General features: G+C 46.1%; 1 pseudogene; it reads right to left on the bottom strand.

Moving 5' to 3' along the window:
* Window positions 1-2,691: 2,691 nt before the first annotated feature.
* LOC120854758 lies at window positions 2,692-3,339 on the bottom strand (annotated as a pseudogene).
* Between the last annotated feature and the right edge of the window lie 12,578 nt (window positions 3,340-15,917).

Genomic DNA, 15,917 nt, shown 5'->3' with positions numbered 1-15,917 from the left:
AATCTGCTTTTCCATTCACATAACACAGCCACAGTTGCTCACTTCCACTTACCTCGATTATGTATTTCGTATAAAAAATCATGTGTGCATCTCAACACAGGGCCATGTTCAAAAAACTATTCTCTCCCTGATGTCTCTTCAGCCAGACTGCCCACGACATTGTCCTGAGCTCGTCAAGGATCTCAATTGGGTCAGAACAAAACCTTGGGAATTCTCTTACCATGGTTTAAAAATTACACTTATCACTTGTCTTAAATGACAAGATTATGAAGTCAGAGGGAAACCCCCATTTTTATCAATAAATACTGTGTAATTTACTCTTCCAAATCCAGAAGGCATTTGCTGCTCTGCATGATGACAGGACACTATGGGGCCCTGGAGTGCCCCCTCGAGTGGTCCCCCTGCTAAGCTTCACGCTGGCACACTTGGGACCATGGAGCCGATCACAGGCTCCACAGAAGGGATGCTTTCAATCAGGTGCATGATGAGCTAAAGACTATCAAATCTGAGGAAGACAGCAGACCATTTAGCCCTCCAGGCTTCTGATGACTTCAAATGACACTGATTATCATCACACCTGCCCTCCTCGTAACAAAAGTCCCTGCTGTGGCTCCAGGGTACTCACAGAGCTCTCAATTCAGCTTTCAGGACAGAGGGAAGCCATCAGCAGAAATCCAGTGATCTAGTGGGAGTCTGAGCTTCCAGGACTCTGCAAGCCCCAAGCACCTGACATTATTTGGATGCCTCCAAAGGAAATACCCACAGTTTTGTTCTCTCTGATATCAGAAGAGCAAAAGCCATCTGCCACTTTCTTTACTCAAAATCCACAGGGATGTATATGTATGACTGAGTCCCTTTGCTGTTCACCTGAAACTACCACAGCATTGTTAGTTGGCTCTACCCCAATACAAAACAAAAAGTTTAAAATTTGGAAAAAAGAATCCACAAGGCTTGGCAGGAGGAAGAAATAAGGGCTGGCTGAGGCAGGGTGGGATGGGGTGTGAAACAGGATGGGCAGGCGGCTGAAGGCCGGCGGCAGCCTGGCTTCCGCGGCCCCCTGGCCTGGCCCAGCCTGTGTCCCTGCTTCTGTGGCTCCATCACCTGAATTCAGTTTCTTCTGTGCACATCCAACGTCATGACTGTTACCCTAAAACAAACGTGTAAGTGCATATGCACGGTCATCACAGCACCCAGGCTTTGGTGTTTGACTTGTGACATCAGTCACTTGGGTTGGGGGCAGGCTGAAAATTTTCTGTATTTTTTTTTTTTTTTTTTTTTGCTTAGACCTCAGGCGTCAGCAGAATTCCTCTGCAGTGCTGACCCAAAGTCACTGGAAGGGACATTCACCCTGATGAACTAAATTATCAGAAACATCCATGTCCACCTCCTCCCAGGAGGCATCAAGTCCTAGGAGTGGCTGACAGCTCCCACTGTGAGTGAAACCCTCCTCATGGACTCCCCAGAAAGTGTTTTCCCTAAGGATTTTTTCAAAATGCTGTTTTTCTCCAAAGGGGCCTGTGCTATGTTTTGCCTTATGAGAAAATTAGGGAAGTATTTGGAAACCCCAAAATACATATCAGGAGAGTTACACAAGCCTGTGGAGACGTTACCAGATGCCAAGAGTTCAAGGCATGACACCAAAGCCCAAGCTTGGAACCCACCTGTGGAAGGAGCTGAAACCAAACTGTTGCCCCCAAACTCAGCCACCAGCTGACCTGACCCCACTGTGAACAGGATGGACTTTTCCTTTCTCTCTTTCTTGAAAAGCATCTTATATTGTGGTTTGGGGTTTTTTGATATCACAAAACAGATTTAGAGGATTCCAGGGGTTTGGGTTAACAGGAAATACGAATGGAAATTAAAAAAACAAAAACAAACCTGAGTGGAATTTAGCTCTCCACAGACAGAATCCACATGGGTGTCACAGCTCACTGAATTAGCACCACTTTTGTAGAAGTGAAGACACAAGAGGCTGAAATTTCTTCAAGCTTACTTTTCCCATCTCAGATAATTTTTCTGCTCTTTCTCTGACAAACTGACCAATAGAAAAAAAGCTCTCCCCTTCTCCCTATTTCAAAGTGTGGCCATTTTCCTTTTGCTCTAGCTATTTTTGTATTTTTTCATCATGAGGCTTAGGGCTTCCCTATTAGCTCAGACAGTAAAGCATATGCCTGCAACACAGGAGACCCAGGTTTGAACCCTGGGTTGGGAAGATCCCCTGAAGAAGGGAACAGCTACCCACTCCAGTATTCTGGCCTAGAGAATTCCATGGTCTGTATAGTCCATGGGGTAGCAAAGAGTTGGACACAACTGAGCGACTAACACACCTTGGGGGAAGCTGTGTTAATAGCAAACTAGAAAATACATTCCTTTAAAAAATAACTGGAAAAATTATAAAAACCAAATTCCCTCAATAATTAGAAGCTATTGTGACATGTTGTTATTCCTCAGGTTGGGCTTAGAGGTGAGAAGGGAATAGCAACCCACTCCAGTATTCTTGCCTGGAGAATCCCCATGGACAGAGGAGCCTGGTGGGCTACAATCCATGGGGTCGCAAAGAGTTGGACATGATTGAGCAACTAACTCATACTTTCTGGGTTAGACTCTTCTAGGGCTGGAATGACACCCGAGGGCAGCCTTGCCCAACCCTACTTGGACCAGAAAGCTGGCTGGCCTCTCAGTGTGCTTGAATCAGCTCTCCTCCAACAGGTAAACACCGCCCAGAAACTCCCTGACTTTGAGCTCCACGCTGGACAGGTGCCTCCTCAGGGTGTTGCGGCATTTGTCATCCAGGGTGGTGGTGTAGAACACCTTGGGGTACTTGAGATAGAGGATGGTGGTCCTGAGGCAGCAGGCAGGCTCGTGGCTTGGCTGGAAGTGCACCTCCGCCTTGTAGACGTGCCATGCCAACTGGGAATCCAGGAGATGATCTGGCTGCAGGAGGCTACCACCAAGCCCAGGGACAGGTGGACATTGTCGATGAAGTGCCAGTCTGAGTTGTACTTGATAGAGGATGTGTACCTTACTTCCATTGGTGGTAAGGGGTCAAACACCACTCCTTCGCCAAAGGCCAGGGGTCATAACCTTGGTGAGCAGCCGGAGACCAGGGGGTTGGAGAGAGAGAAGCTAGATTCAGGGCCATGGGGGGATCCTGCATTGGACCAGAGCCCTGGGGGCTGGTTCGAGCTCCTCGCTGCCCTGGGCCCCCGAGAGAGACCAGTGGCTGGGGCTAGGGAGAAGCCTTGAGTCTGGACTGTCCAGGGTGCTGTTGCCCTTCTCTGTGTCCATGTGCTTTGGCACATCCTGCAGGCCAAGCCGGCTCACCAGCGTGGTGCCCATGGCTGGGCCCAGGCCACTGCACCCTGCCCCCCTGCCCCAGTTAAGTCATTCTTCACTAAACATGTGTTGAATCCTTACTATGTGCAAAATAGGTGTTGGGAATATAAAAATGGAAGTCCATTACTGCTCTGGTATAAATCTAGCTGGGAGGCAGAGGTGTATACAAACGGTACAGTGTGATAGGCACTTTGAATTGCCATGGAACAAATTTGAATTTTACTCATTTATTTCACAACTTGGATTTATTTTAATCCCTTTTCCCCATGGCCTAGAAAATGGTCATTTTGGGGGGCATGTAAAATCTCATAGAAACACAGTCATTTTTAAAAGTTTAGTTTATATCCTGTCTTAGTAGAGGCTATTAATTTCTAATGCAACATAAAAAGATCTGGAGGGGTACCCACTAAAGTGTTCCCAGTTGTTATCTCTGAGAACTAAAACTAAGAGGAAAAAATTTCATCATCACTTTATACCTGTATCATTTTCAGGTTCTCTCTTTGTGTGTGTGGGCTCTTATTTCCCCATCCACAGATTGAACCCCCCATGGCAGTGAAAGCCCCAAGTCCTAACCACTGGACCATCAAGGAACTCGTTTTTTTTTTTTTTCAGTTTTTAGTTTAAAAAGTGGTTAAAACCTTATGCAATTAAATAAGTAGTTTAAATGAAAGAAAGGAAATAATATTTATGGAAGATATCAGCAAGGAGACTATTGACTAGGAGGAATTCATGGAGTGGAGAAGAGATGTTGGATAAAACATAATCACAGAATATCTGATCAGTGTTTCAGATTGGTGTAGTATCTCCTTCACACCTGCCCCTGTAAATTAATTTGTTGATAGAATCTTGTCAGAAAACAAATATGTATTGAGTTCCTGCTCTGTGCCAGTATAATAGATACCAAGGCAGTATAAGTCAGAGTTCTTGCTCTTAAAGCATTTACAGTCTCAACAGGGAGTTAAGACATTCTCAGAACAGTTAGAGACAGCCCGTGGTTAAGTGCCAACGAGTTTGGCACATGGAAGAGCAGGAAAAGCAGAGCACACTGCCAAGGTTTCAGCCTGGGAGCCTTGGAACAGTGGTGCCATTTATAAAAATGGAAAGTTGGGAAAGGAGAGCTGTTTTGAAAGCAGATATACCTATAGTAAAATATCACAGTCTATGTAAATTACTATTTGGCTATGCAAATGAGTAGGAATGCATAAGTAATACTTAGACTGGAAGGTGCCAGGAACTATAATAATCTCTACCTTTTATTGAATGTAGACTGGGTGCCAGGCATTGTGCAGAGTTATTTGCATACATTATCTTTGAATCTTCACAACAAATCTATGAGGCCATTATGACTGCCATTTTTCAGATGAGGAAGTCTGGGAGAGGTTGGTCTTGCAACAAGTGGGAAAGTGACATGTCGGGATGAGAAAACGTCTGTCCAACTCCAAATTGCTATGACAATATGCTGTGTCATCCAAGTGGACGTACAAGATGCCAACTCTGCCCTGTGGTGTGAGTTGAGGGCACAGGCAGGTGTCCCAGTAGGCATCAACCGACTCCTCAAACAGGCAGAGCTCTATCGCAAGGACCACACCAATATCATCAGAGAAACTCAGAGAAGGTGATGACTACACCCTGGAGTGGGCAGGGAAGGCCTCCGGGAGGAGTGGAGGTTTGAGCCAGAATGGACCGATACGGCAGGAAATGGCACTCCAGACCGAGGAGGCTGCAGATGCAAAGGAGAGAAAATAGACATGGAGAAGGCGTGCATGTGGTGAAGAATCTAGGTTGGGGCCTGAAGGAAAGTCAAATGCAGAAAATCAGATATGAAAGCCCTTGAGTGCCTTTGGAGGAAGGAAACAGCCTTAATAGAATTTTGAGTGGAGATGAAAGAGTGGTGAAAAGAGACTATCTGGTATGATTAAAGTGATCTTTTCAGGTCAGCTGTAATACTCAGGATAGATTGGAATTAGCCACTTAAACTAGATAAGATCTGGGTTGGTATTGGTCTTTGAATGGCAAGAGGAAAGATGGAAAAGAAGGAGGTACATGTGAGAAATATTTTGAGGGAAAAATAGAGATGCTTGGCAACTGAGTGGATTCAGAAAGACAGGAAAGGAAACAGAAAAGAATCTCGGATTTGACTTGTGGTTGCTGGAAGAATAATGATACCTTTGAGATCAGGATCAAGGATAGACTGAGCTTGCTTTGTTGACTGTGTTGTGGCCTTTCTCAGGGGGAGAGAAGGTAGAATGTGGAAAGCAAACAACAGAATAATAGGGAGTAAGTAAGGAGGATGAAGAGCCTGGGATGAAAGAGAGAGAGAAGTATCAGGGGATCAGAGTCAAGAAAACCAAGGGGGCAGGCAGGAGGGCTCAAAAAATTCAGTAGTGACCATCAGGGTCAAACAGTATAGAGAAGGCTAGAAGAATCAACAGGAAAGAGACCACTGGCTTTGATAAAGTCCATATGCAGGCTTCCCTTGCAGCTCAGGTGGTAAAGAATCTGCCTTCAATGCAGGAGACCTGGGTTTGATTCCTAGATTGGGAAGATCCCCTGGAGAAGGAAATGGCAACCAACTCTAGTATTCTTGCCTGGGGAGTCCCATGGACAGAAGAGCCTAGAAGGCTATAGTCCATGGGGTCGCAAGAGTCGGACACGACTTAGCGACTAAACCACCACATGCAAGCTTTTGTCTTTCAGTAAAAACTACCAAACAAACTAGACAGAGGATGCTGAAAAGAGGATGATCCTGTACCCATGCAGGTAACATTCCCTGAGCACCTATGTGCTCAGTCTCAGGTGATGGCTGAACTCTATCCATCCCATTGACAAGGCTGTATTATTCATGCTTTCTTATAGAGGGAGACTGAACCTCAAAGAAGTGAATTAATTCTCCCAAGGCCTTGAAAGTGAAAGTGAAAGTCATTTGGTTGTGTCAACCCAATGGACTGTAGCCCACCAGGCTCTTCTGTCCATGGAATTTTCCAGGTAAGAATACTGGAATGGGTTGCCATTCCCTTCTCTAGGGGATCTTCCTGACCCAGGGATCGAATTTAGGTCTGCTGCACTGCAGGCAGATTTTTTACCATCTGAGTCACCTATGGAGGGAGACTGAAGCTCAAAGAAGTGAATTAACTCTCCCAAGGCCTTATATTGGAAGTAATGGAACTAGATATCCAACCAAGTCTGCGTGTTTCTAAAGGCCTTCCCACTTTCCACCTCAGCAGTGTCTGTGCTGGAATGTGTGATGATATGATGGTACCATAATAATAATATGAACACCTACCATTTAGTGAGCGCTTTCTGGCACTATGATAGTTTATGTATATTAATTTTATTTTGTGACACCCTTTAAAGTAGGTGTCATTAACCCTATTTTACAGCTGGGGAAATTGGAGCTCAAAGAGGTTAAGCAGCATGACCAGAGTCACACAGCTCGAAAGTGGTTGAAATGGCCTATGTGTGGAGCTGTGGTCTTCTTTTGCCTCTCAAAAATGTCTTTCTTTTGGCTGCACCACCTGGCATGTGGGATCTTAGTTCCCCAACCAGGGATTGAACCCTGCAGTGGAGGTGAGGAGTCTTAACCACTGGACCACTAGGGAAGTCCCTTGAGAATTTCTTAAAGGAGGACTTCCCTGGTGGTCCAGTGGTTAAGAACCTGGCTGCCTTTGCAGGGGGCATGGGTTCAGTCCCTGGTCTGGGAAGATTCCACATGCTGTGGAGCAACTAAGCCTGTGTGCCACAGCTACTGAAACCTGCGCTCTAGAGCTTGTGCTCTGCAACAAGAGAAGCCGCTGCAATGAGAAGCCCGTGTACCACAATGAAGAGTAGGCCCTGCTCACTGCAACCAGAGAAAGCCCGAGCAAAGCAATGAGGACCTGAAGTGAAAGTGAAGATCGCTCAGTCATGTCCGACTCTTTGCGACCCCATGGACACAGTCCATAGAATTCTCCAGGCCAGGATACTGGAGTGGGTAGCCTTTCCCTTCTCTAGGAGATCTTCCCAACCCAGGGATCAAACCGAGGTCTGTCACATTGCACGCAGATTCTTTACCAGCTGAGCCACCAGGGAAGCCCAAGAATACTGGAGTGGGTAGCCTATCCCCTCTCCAGTGGATCTTCCTGACCCAGGAATCGAACCAGGGTCTCCTGCATTGCAGGCGGATTCTTTACCAACTGAGCTATCAGGGAAGCCCAATGAAGACCCAGCAAAGCCATAAATAAATAAATAAAATAAAATAAAAGGAATTTCCTAAAGGAAACTTCTACTTGGGCTCCAATAGGTGACTAGCTAGTGCTCCTAGACTTTATGTTGTTCTTTGTATCATATGCAGTATCACATACTTCCTGGGTGATTTTCAGTGACTCAAATGCTGAGCTTCTGGTGCCAGACTCCCTGCATAGCATCACTTCAAGACTGCTGTCGTGAGCTACAGTGCTTTCTCTTTATTACGTTCCTTGCTTCACTGCAGGGGTTGAGAACACTGTGTGGCTTTTGAACTTGCTTTTCCTCAGGGATGGAGGAAGCCTTGAGAGTTCATCCATTGCCTTAATTGTTAGAAGTGTTTGGGTAGAATCGGGCACCCGTGGCTGGCCAGTGGCGCTCCCTGGCAGTCCCAGTGGCCAGCATCACTTTTCCTGTCTGAGCTTGGTGGGTAGAGGCTGGCTGGATTGATAGAGGTGTCCACCTGGCCATTGGCGCCTGTGAGACAGCTCTAATTCTCTCCCAGAGCCCTCACTCTGACCTGGGCAAAACCCAGTGAAAGCATCATCTTAGTGACAGCAGCCTTGGTGGGGAGGAGGCAGACTTGGAAATTTCCCTGCGGGGTTCTGGGCGGAAAGAAAGCCAGCAATGGGCTGACACTGTGATTGGTGGGCCTGAGCAAGGAGGGGGCAGTAGGCCAAGGATGTCTCTTCCCCTTAGTTGTTAGCGTGGGCCTCAGGGAAAATGTCAGCCTTTCTGATCTGGTATCATCTGGAGCCCCTGCTGTATAACTGAGTGATTCTCTCCGCACATGGTCAGCAGCAGATTTTTCTCAAGGTGAAAGCAATTAGGCCTTGGTCTCCTCCTCCCCTGCTGCCAGAAAGAAAAGGAAGATGGAAAGGGAGGGCCGTCCCTGCTCTGCTGAGGTCAGCCAGGCTGCCCTGGCCAGTTCCGGTAATTGGCTTCCTCACCTGCTCACACTTCTCACAGTTTACCCTGGTCTTGGGTGTTTCAGCGTCGCTCAAGGCTGAGGCTGTGAAGAGGGCAGCAGCTGCTGCCTTTCCACTTATCTCTAGAATGAAGAAAGAGGGCATCTCACCCTGCTTGGGGCAGAGAGTTAGCTGGAATACCACGAACAGGGCCTGAGCAGCACACGCAGGTGGGGCTGGGTTGTGTGTTCTTCCTCTCTCTGGAAGATCCAAAGCAAGGTTGGAGAAAAACTCTTTGGGAGGTAGAAGAATTTATTCATTTGGTTAACAGCTATGTCAAGCACTCTCCTAGGAGTTCCTGGTGCCTGTCAGTTTGGAGCTGGGGAGAGTACAGTGGGTGCAGGAGGTAGAGGAGTGGGAGAGGTCGGGAGCAGGAATTACAAAGGTCTAAATGTCACAACAGAGGAGGGCAGGACCCCTTGGGTACCTGATGGACTATAGCAGTCAGGGAAGCCTGCTTGGAGGAAAAGGCTTTTGAAAAGGGGATAAAATCTCTTGATAAAATGCTTGAAGGTAGAAAGGGTAAAAACTGAAAATAAAAGCTTCTGAATATTCCCTACCACTATCCCTAGTAGTAACAGCTGTTAATAGTGTTATGTAGTTTTATAGGAATTTTCCACGTGTAGCCAGTTGTAAATACGTCTTTGGAACTCCTTTTTAAAAAAACGAGACTCTACTAAGCATCTATTCTGCTGGTTACTTTTTCTTACTTCACAATATATCCTGTGCCTTTACCCACGTCTATAGGGATTTGGCTCATTCCTTTTGAAGGCTGTGTGTGGTATGAGGAAGTAATTTTTGAAAGGTAAAAGCTGAAGAATGTGTGAGGTTAGGGAGGCCAAGGGGTGGTGCCCTAAGGAACAGAATCTGGGAAAACAAAAACAGCACAGATCTCCCTAACTATACTTCCTAACATCTCCTTCCTCCTGTTTTCAGACCTCCTTCCCTTGCCCTGCTGCCATGTTTTCCCCACTCTAATTTGCAAAGCAATTCAGCTCCTTTGTCTTGCCTAGCCCCGGGGAGTTTCATTCTTCATGCCAAAGCAACTTATTAAGTATTTTCTAAACAAAGATCCTGTATACCCAGAGAAAAATTATGCCACTCCCCTAACAGACAAAAGTAGCTGCAGGCAGTTGTGGTTTTAAATAGCAATTAAGAGGGGGGGGCGTGAAATCTGTTACATAAAGCACCTGGCAGTTCATAAATGGTGGTTGTTTGTTACTATTATTATTTTATATGTGCTGATGGATAAGTTGGCTGCTGCAAGAACCCTTCATCCTGGAGCACTCACCTCTTGGTTGGCAGCTTTTAAGTGTGCAGGGATGGTGTTTTATTCGTCTTCACACTCCCGTCTCTCAGCTCAGGGCCTGGCACAGAGCAGACATGCCAGAAATAAGTGTTGAGCTGAGCACTCAGGGGCTGGAGTGTGCTGCTCTGAGCAGACGCCGAGTCCTGGATGCTGTGGGCCTGATATAGATGCTTTTGAACACTAGAGATCAGAATCAAAGACTTCTGGCCCTGGGGGATCTCATTATCAAGCTGGGTCTTAGGAAACATCATCTCATATCCCAAACTGTAAAATATCAATAGTCCTCAGATTAGTGCTATATCATCATTTCTTTTGTCTTTTGGAGGTGGGGCTAAGCTTCCCTCCTGGTTTTTTAGGCATGAAATAGAAACAGTAATGTGCACAAATCTCTTTTTAAAAAACTTTTCATGGTGTATGGCAGAAACCAACACACTATTGTAAAAACTTTAAAGTATTTATTTTAATTGAAGTATAATTTTTTATTTTTTGGCCACACCACACGGTGTGTGGGATCTTAGTTCCCCTACCAGAGATCAAACCTGTACCCCAGCTGCATTGGAGGCACAGAGTCTTAACCCTTGGACCATCAGGGAAGTCCCTGAAGCACAGTAGTGCTGTGATATTATATAAATTACAGGTGTATAATATAGTGATTTACAATTTTAAAGGTTATACTCCATTTAGAGTTATTATAAAATATTAGCTATGTTTTCCGTGTTGTACAAATGCACAGATCTTAAAAATCTTAAATAAACAGCTAAATGTTTATACTGTAAACACCTTTATAATCACCATCCAGATCAAGATACAAACCATTTTCAGCTCCCCAGCAAGCCTCCTGTGGCCCCCTTTCAGCTGCATCCCCTTCCACAATAGAAGCTACACCGTATGACCTCCATCACCATCAACTAGTTATATCTGTGTTTGAGCTTTTTTATAAATAAAATCACACAGTCTGGCTTCTTTCACTCGACATAACTGTTAAGATTCATCTGCGTCAGTACCAAGTTCTTGCTTGTGTGTGGTGTGGTATTGTATTGAATGAACATATAACAAAGGACATTTGGTTTGTTCCTCTGAATAAAGCTGTTACAAACGTTCTCTTACAAATCTTTTGATGGCCTTAAGCACTTATTTCTCTTGGCTATATATATGTGAGTAGAATTGTTAGGTCAAAGCAGATACATATGTTTTGCTTTAATAAATTACTGCCAGTTTTCCAAAATGGTTGTGCCGGTTTATACTCCCTTTGGCAGTTCTTTTTGTTCGGCATTCTTGCTGATACTTTCAGTCCTTTTAATTTCATCCGTTTTGATAGATGTGTAATGGCATCTCGTTGTTTTCATGTGTTTTCTCTAATAAGTAATGATGTTTTCATATGCTGATTTCATGTGCTTATTGGCCATTTGGATGTCCTTTTCTTTCTTTTTTATTTTTGGCTACAACGGCACCCCACTCCAGTACTCTTGCCTGGAAAATCCCATGGATGGAGGAGCCTGGTGGGCTACAGTCCATGGGGTCGCAAAGAGTCAGACACGACTGAGCGACTTCCCTTTCACTTTTCACTTTCATGCATTGGAGAAGGAAATGGCAACCCACTCCAGTGTTCTTGCCTGGAGAATCCCAGGGACGGGGGAGCCTGGTGGGCTGCCGTCTATGGGGTCGCACAGAGTCGGACACGACTGAAGCGACTTAGCAGCAGCAGCAGCACACTTTTAAAATAAAAAAATTATTATTTTTGACTGCGCTGGGTCTTCATTGTGATGTGTGGGCTTTCTTTAGTTGTGGTGAGTGGGGGCTACGCTAATTACAGTTCTCGGGTTTCTCTTGTTGGGGAGCACAGGCTTAGTTGCTCCTCAGCATGTGGAATCTTAAGTTTCTAGACCAGGGATCGAACCCATGTCCTCTGTATTGGCCAGCAGAGTCAACCCACTGGGCCACCAGGGAAGTCTGTCATTGACCGTTTCAACGAGTCTGTTCAACCTTGATCTTCTCAGCCAGAAGTGTCTCACCCACACTTCAGTGACCATCCTGGAGCTGCCTCCAGAGATTCTGCTCCGAAACCCTACATTCACATGTCCAAACCGACTCTTTGATATCTCTAACAGGATGACCCTCGTGCCCCTCAAAAATAACATCCCAAACTGAAATCTTCAACTCCTCTTAGGCCCAAATCGATTTGCCTTCCTTTGTGCTCTGGCCAAGTTCATGATCTGGGCAATCATCCTCACTCGCACTGTTCCTCTTAATGCTCAGACCACAGTTTCACATGGGCTTCCCAAGTGGCGCTAGCAGTAAAGAACCTGCTTGCTGATGCAGGAGATGTAAGAGATGCAGGTTTAGTACCTGAGTCCAAAAGATCTGCTGGAGGACGGCATTACAATCCACTCCAGTATTCTTGCCTGGAGAATCCCATGGACAGAGAAGCCTGGCGGGGTACACGGTCCATAGGGTCACAAAGAGTTGAACACGACTGAAGTGACTTTCGGAGAAGGCAATGGCACCCCACTCCAGTACTTTTGCCTGGAAAATCCCATGGACAGAGGAGCCTGATGGGCTGAAGTCCATGGGGTTGCTAGAGTCAGACACGACTGAGCGACTTCACTTTCACCTTTCATTTTCATGCATTGGAGAAGGAAATGGCAACCCACTCCAGTGTTCTTGCCTGGAGAATCCCAGGGACGGGGAAGCCTCATGGGCTGCCGTCTATGAGGTCGCACAGAGTCGGACACGACTGAAGCGACTTAGCAGCAGCAGCAGTAGCAGAAGTGACTTTAACAAACAACACATAGTTTCACATATCTCAAGAAACCTTCACAGCCCGTTTCCTTCTTACCCCTTCCATGCCTCTCCTTATCCTGAGACCTCCTCAGGTCTCAGCTTACAGTTACTTCCTCTGGGTTAGGTGTTTCCTATGTGCTCCTCCAGCCACTTGCTTTTACATGTCATTTATCACATGCTGTTGTAATCACCAGGATCATTGCCCGAATCCCTGGATCAGCCGTCTGTTGTTCTTGCCTACTCAGCATTCATTCCCCGCTTCTTAGTTAGCACTCTAGTTTTCCCTGGGAGCCATCCCTCTTTCCTCAATCTGTGTGGTCTGGGTAGGGCTGCACGGGAGGGTGTGCCTGTCCCTCAGGCCTGGCTAGTTGTCATATTCCATCCTTAAGCCCCATCACTGGGTCAGTGTTAGGCATGGAATCAAGGTAGTTGATCAGAGCCAATCTTAGGGTTTTCCCTGGAACAAATGGGAAAGAAAGATTCTTTTTCAAGGGCAGGAGTTAGAAGAGGGATGGCATTGACAGGCTAAGAAGAAAACCTGGAGCCAGGGACAGCCATTACGATACCACCAGAAGGAGAAAAGCTGCTTGAGAATGGAGGAAACTCAGAGGAGAGCAGGATCAAGGTAGGAGGAGATTGACTCCCACTGACATTTTTTTAATTAAATTGTTATTATAATTAAAATGTTATTATTTTTGGCTGTGCTGGGTCTTCGTTGCTGCACGGGCTTTTCTGAAGCTGAGGCAAGTGGGGGCTACCCTTCAGTTGCATGCGTGGACTTCTCATCACTGTGGCTGCTCTTGTTGCTGAGCACAGGCACTGGGATGCAGGGGATTCAGTACTTGCAGCATGTGGGCTCAGTAGTTGTGGCTCCTAGGCTCTAGAACACAGGCTCAATAGTTGTGGCCCATAGGCTTATTTGCTCCATACCATATGTTGTCTTCTCGGATCAGGGATTGAATCCATGTCTCCTGCATTGGCAGGCAGACTCTTTACTACTGAGTCACCAGGGAAGCCTCCACTGACATTTTCCAGCCCATGGATCAACCAGCCTGAGGTCCACCCTTCCAATCAACTTTTCAGTAAAGTGAGCCAACAAATTCCCCTTTGCTTAAGCCAGTGTGAGTTGGTTTCTGTCACTTGCAACCAAAACTGTACTAATACATTCTTCCATTAGACTGCAAATTCTGTGAAGGCAGCAGTGCCTGGCATAGAATAAGGATTTAGCAAACAGAGGTTTACGGAAGGAAAAGAAGAGCTCCTCTTCTTCACTTTGCTAGTCCTTCCTCCCAACTTCTCCCACCTGATGATGTTCTAGCACCATCCTCAAGTTTCCCCTTGCAGGTTCGGGGGTCACTCAGTCACCCTCCACCACGGATGTCTGTTCCCTGATTGCTCTCTAAGCTTACCTGCCTGTCCCATAGACACTCTGATGGCTGTTCCTCAGCTCTCTGTTCTCCACGTTACCTTTGCTGATCAATCCAACCAGCCACGCATTCTAAGTGGACGATCTCTCCTCTGTATTACTGGAGCACGTAGATTCTACAATCCTGCATAGCATATTTTTCACTTTTAGTGCTTTGATGGATTTTCTCATAATCTTCATTTAGCTTTATTGTCAAACTACAAAGTAGCAGTTGTTAAATGCCTAAGTTCAGAAGGCTGACTCAACGAGTCAAATCCCAGCACTATCACTTGCCAGCTGTGTGACTTTGAGGAAGTGACTTAACCTCTCTGAGCCTCAGATGCCCCATCTATAAAATGGAGATGATAACATGACTTACTTTATAGTGTTTTTGTGAGAAGTTAATGAATTGATTACTGTGAAAAGACTTTGTTTACACTCTGGGAAAATTATGAGACATTTCACAAAGGAAGTGAAAACAAGGCCAATTTTCCAAGTGGCTAAAGATGGTTTGTTGGCAGTGGGAGATGGGGCAGGCTAATAGCGTGAATGTCTTACCAGTAACCCCTAGTGGGTTCCTTTGTTTTCTGTATTCCATCTGTAATGTGTTCTGACATCACTAATGAAATTATCTTCAGTGTTTGGCGTCTCATTAGGGTTTGAGAGCTGGAGTGCTGACCAAGCGGATTTAACCACAAAGGGGCGCTAGTGGTGTTTGCTGCAAAAACTTGGGGACTAGTGTTGCTTACACTTTATGTACATAAGTTAGGGTCACTGACTGATTCCAGCACATGTACATACATGTTAGAAAATTCAGGAACTCCTCCAGCCACTACCTGAGATTGCACACAGCTGGACTGCAGTAAAACATTTCGGTTGTAAGAGCTTGGGCTTCACAACCGATCATCCCTGGGTTTAGGTGTCATCTCTGCCTGTTGCTTACTTGTGCAAACTTAAACTAGTAATTTAATCCTCTCTGAGTCTCAGTTTTCTCCTCTGTAGAAATGGATAAAGTAATTGCTTCTAAGGGGCCAATCTGAGGGGTGCCAGTTCACAACATCTTCTCTATTATTGATAGCACCTATTTCACAAGGTGGTTGTGAGGATTAAGTGAAATCGTTTCCACAAGGCAATGAGTTAAGTGGTGTGCTCATAGAAAGCACTTGGTAAATCAGAGTTGCTATTATGGCACCCCACTCCAGTACTCTTGTCTGGAAAATGCTGTGGACAGAGGAGCCTGGTGGGCTGCAGTCCATGGGGTCGCAAAGAGTCAGACACGACTGAGCGACTTCCCTTTCACTTTTCACTTTCATGCATTGGAGAAGGAAATGGCAACCCACTCCAGTGTTCTTGCCTGGAGAATCCCAGGGACGGGGGAGCCTGGTGGGCTGCCGTCTATGGGGTCGCACAGAGTCGGACACGACTGAAGCGACTTAGCAGCAGCAGCAGCAGCATTATTAGTTATTGTACATGTAGAAGTCCTTCTGTTATCATCATCGTTATAGCAGGAAAATGTAGAGTCAGGCAAGTTAATGAGGAAGCCTTTCTGAAGAGACTCTAAGGCTTAAACTGGATTTGAAAGGTAGGGAGGAAACTATTTTGGCTGAAAAGATCAGGGTGAGTTGTTTTGTAAAGGAAGAAGAGGGAACAGGTGTCTGTGTGGCCAAAACGAGATACTTGGATGCAGCTCAGCCCTGTCCTCAGGGCCCTCTTGGGCCCCGGCCAGTCGTGGGGAATCCCAGAAGCTTCTCTGGCTTGGCTGCAGAAGGAAACAGACATCTCCTATGGAGAGAAAGGGAAGTCACCGAGCTGCTGCCTTGTGGTGCCTGAGACTGGGGCCAAACCGGCTGGCACACAGATTTCCATGGGGTCAGAGGAGCTGGCAGGGTGAGGGCCT

Source organism: Oryx dammah, unplaced genomic scaffold, assembly GCF_014754425.2.
Source record: "Oryx dammah isolate SB20612 unplaced genomic scaffold, SCBI_Odam_1.1 HiC_scaffold_27, whole genome shotgun sequence".
NCBI classification, from domain to species: Eukaryota; Metazoa; Chordata; class Mammalia; order Artiodactyla; family Bovidae; genus Oryx; species Oryx dammah.
This window is presented reverse-complemented; position numbering and strand designations above follow the sequence as displayed.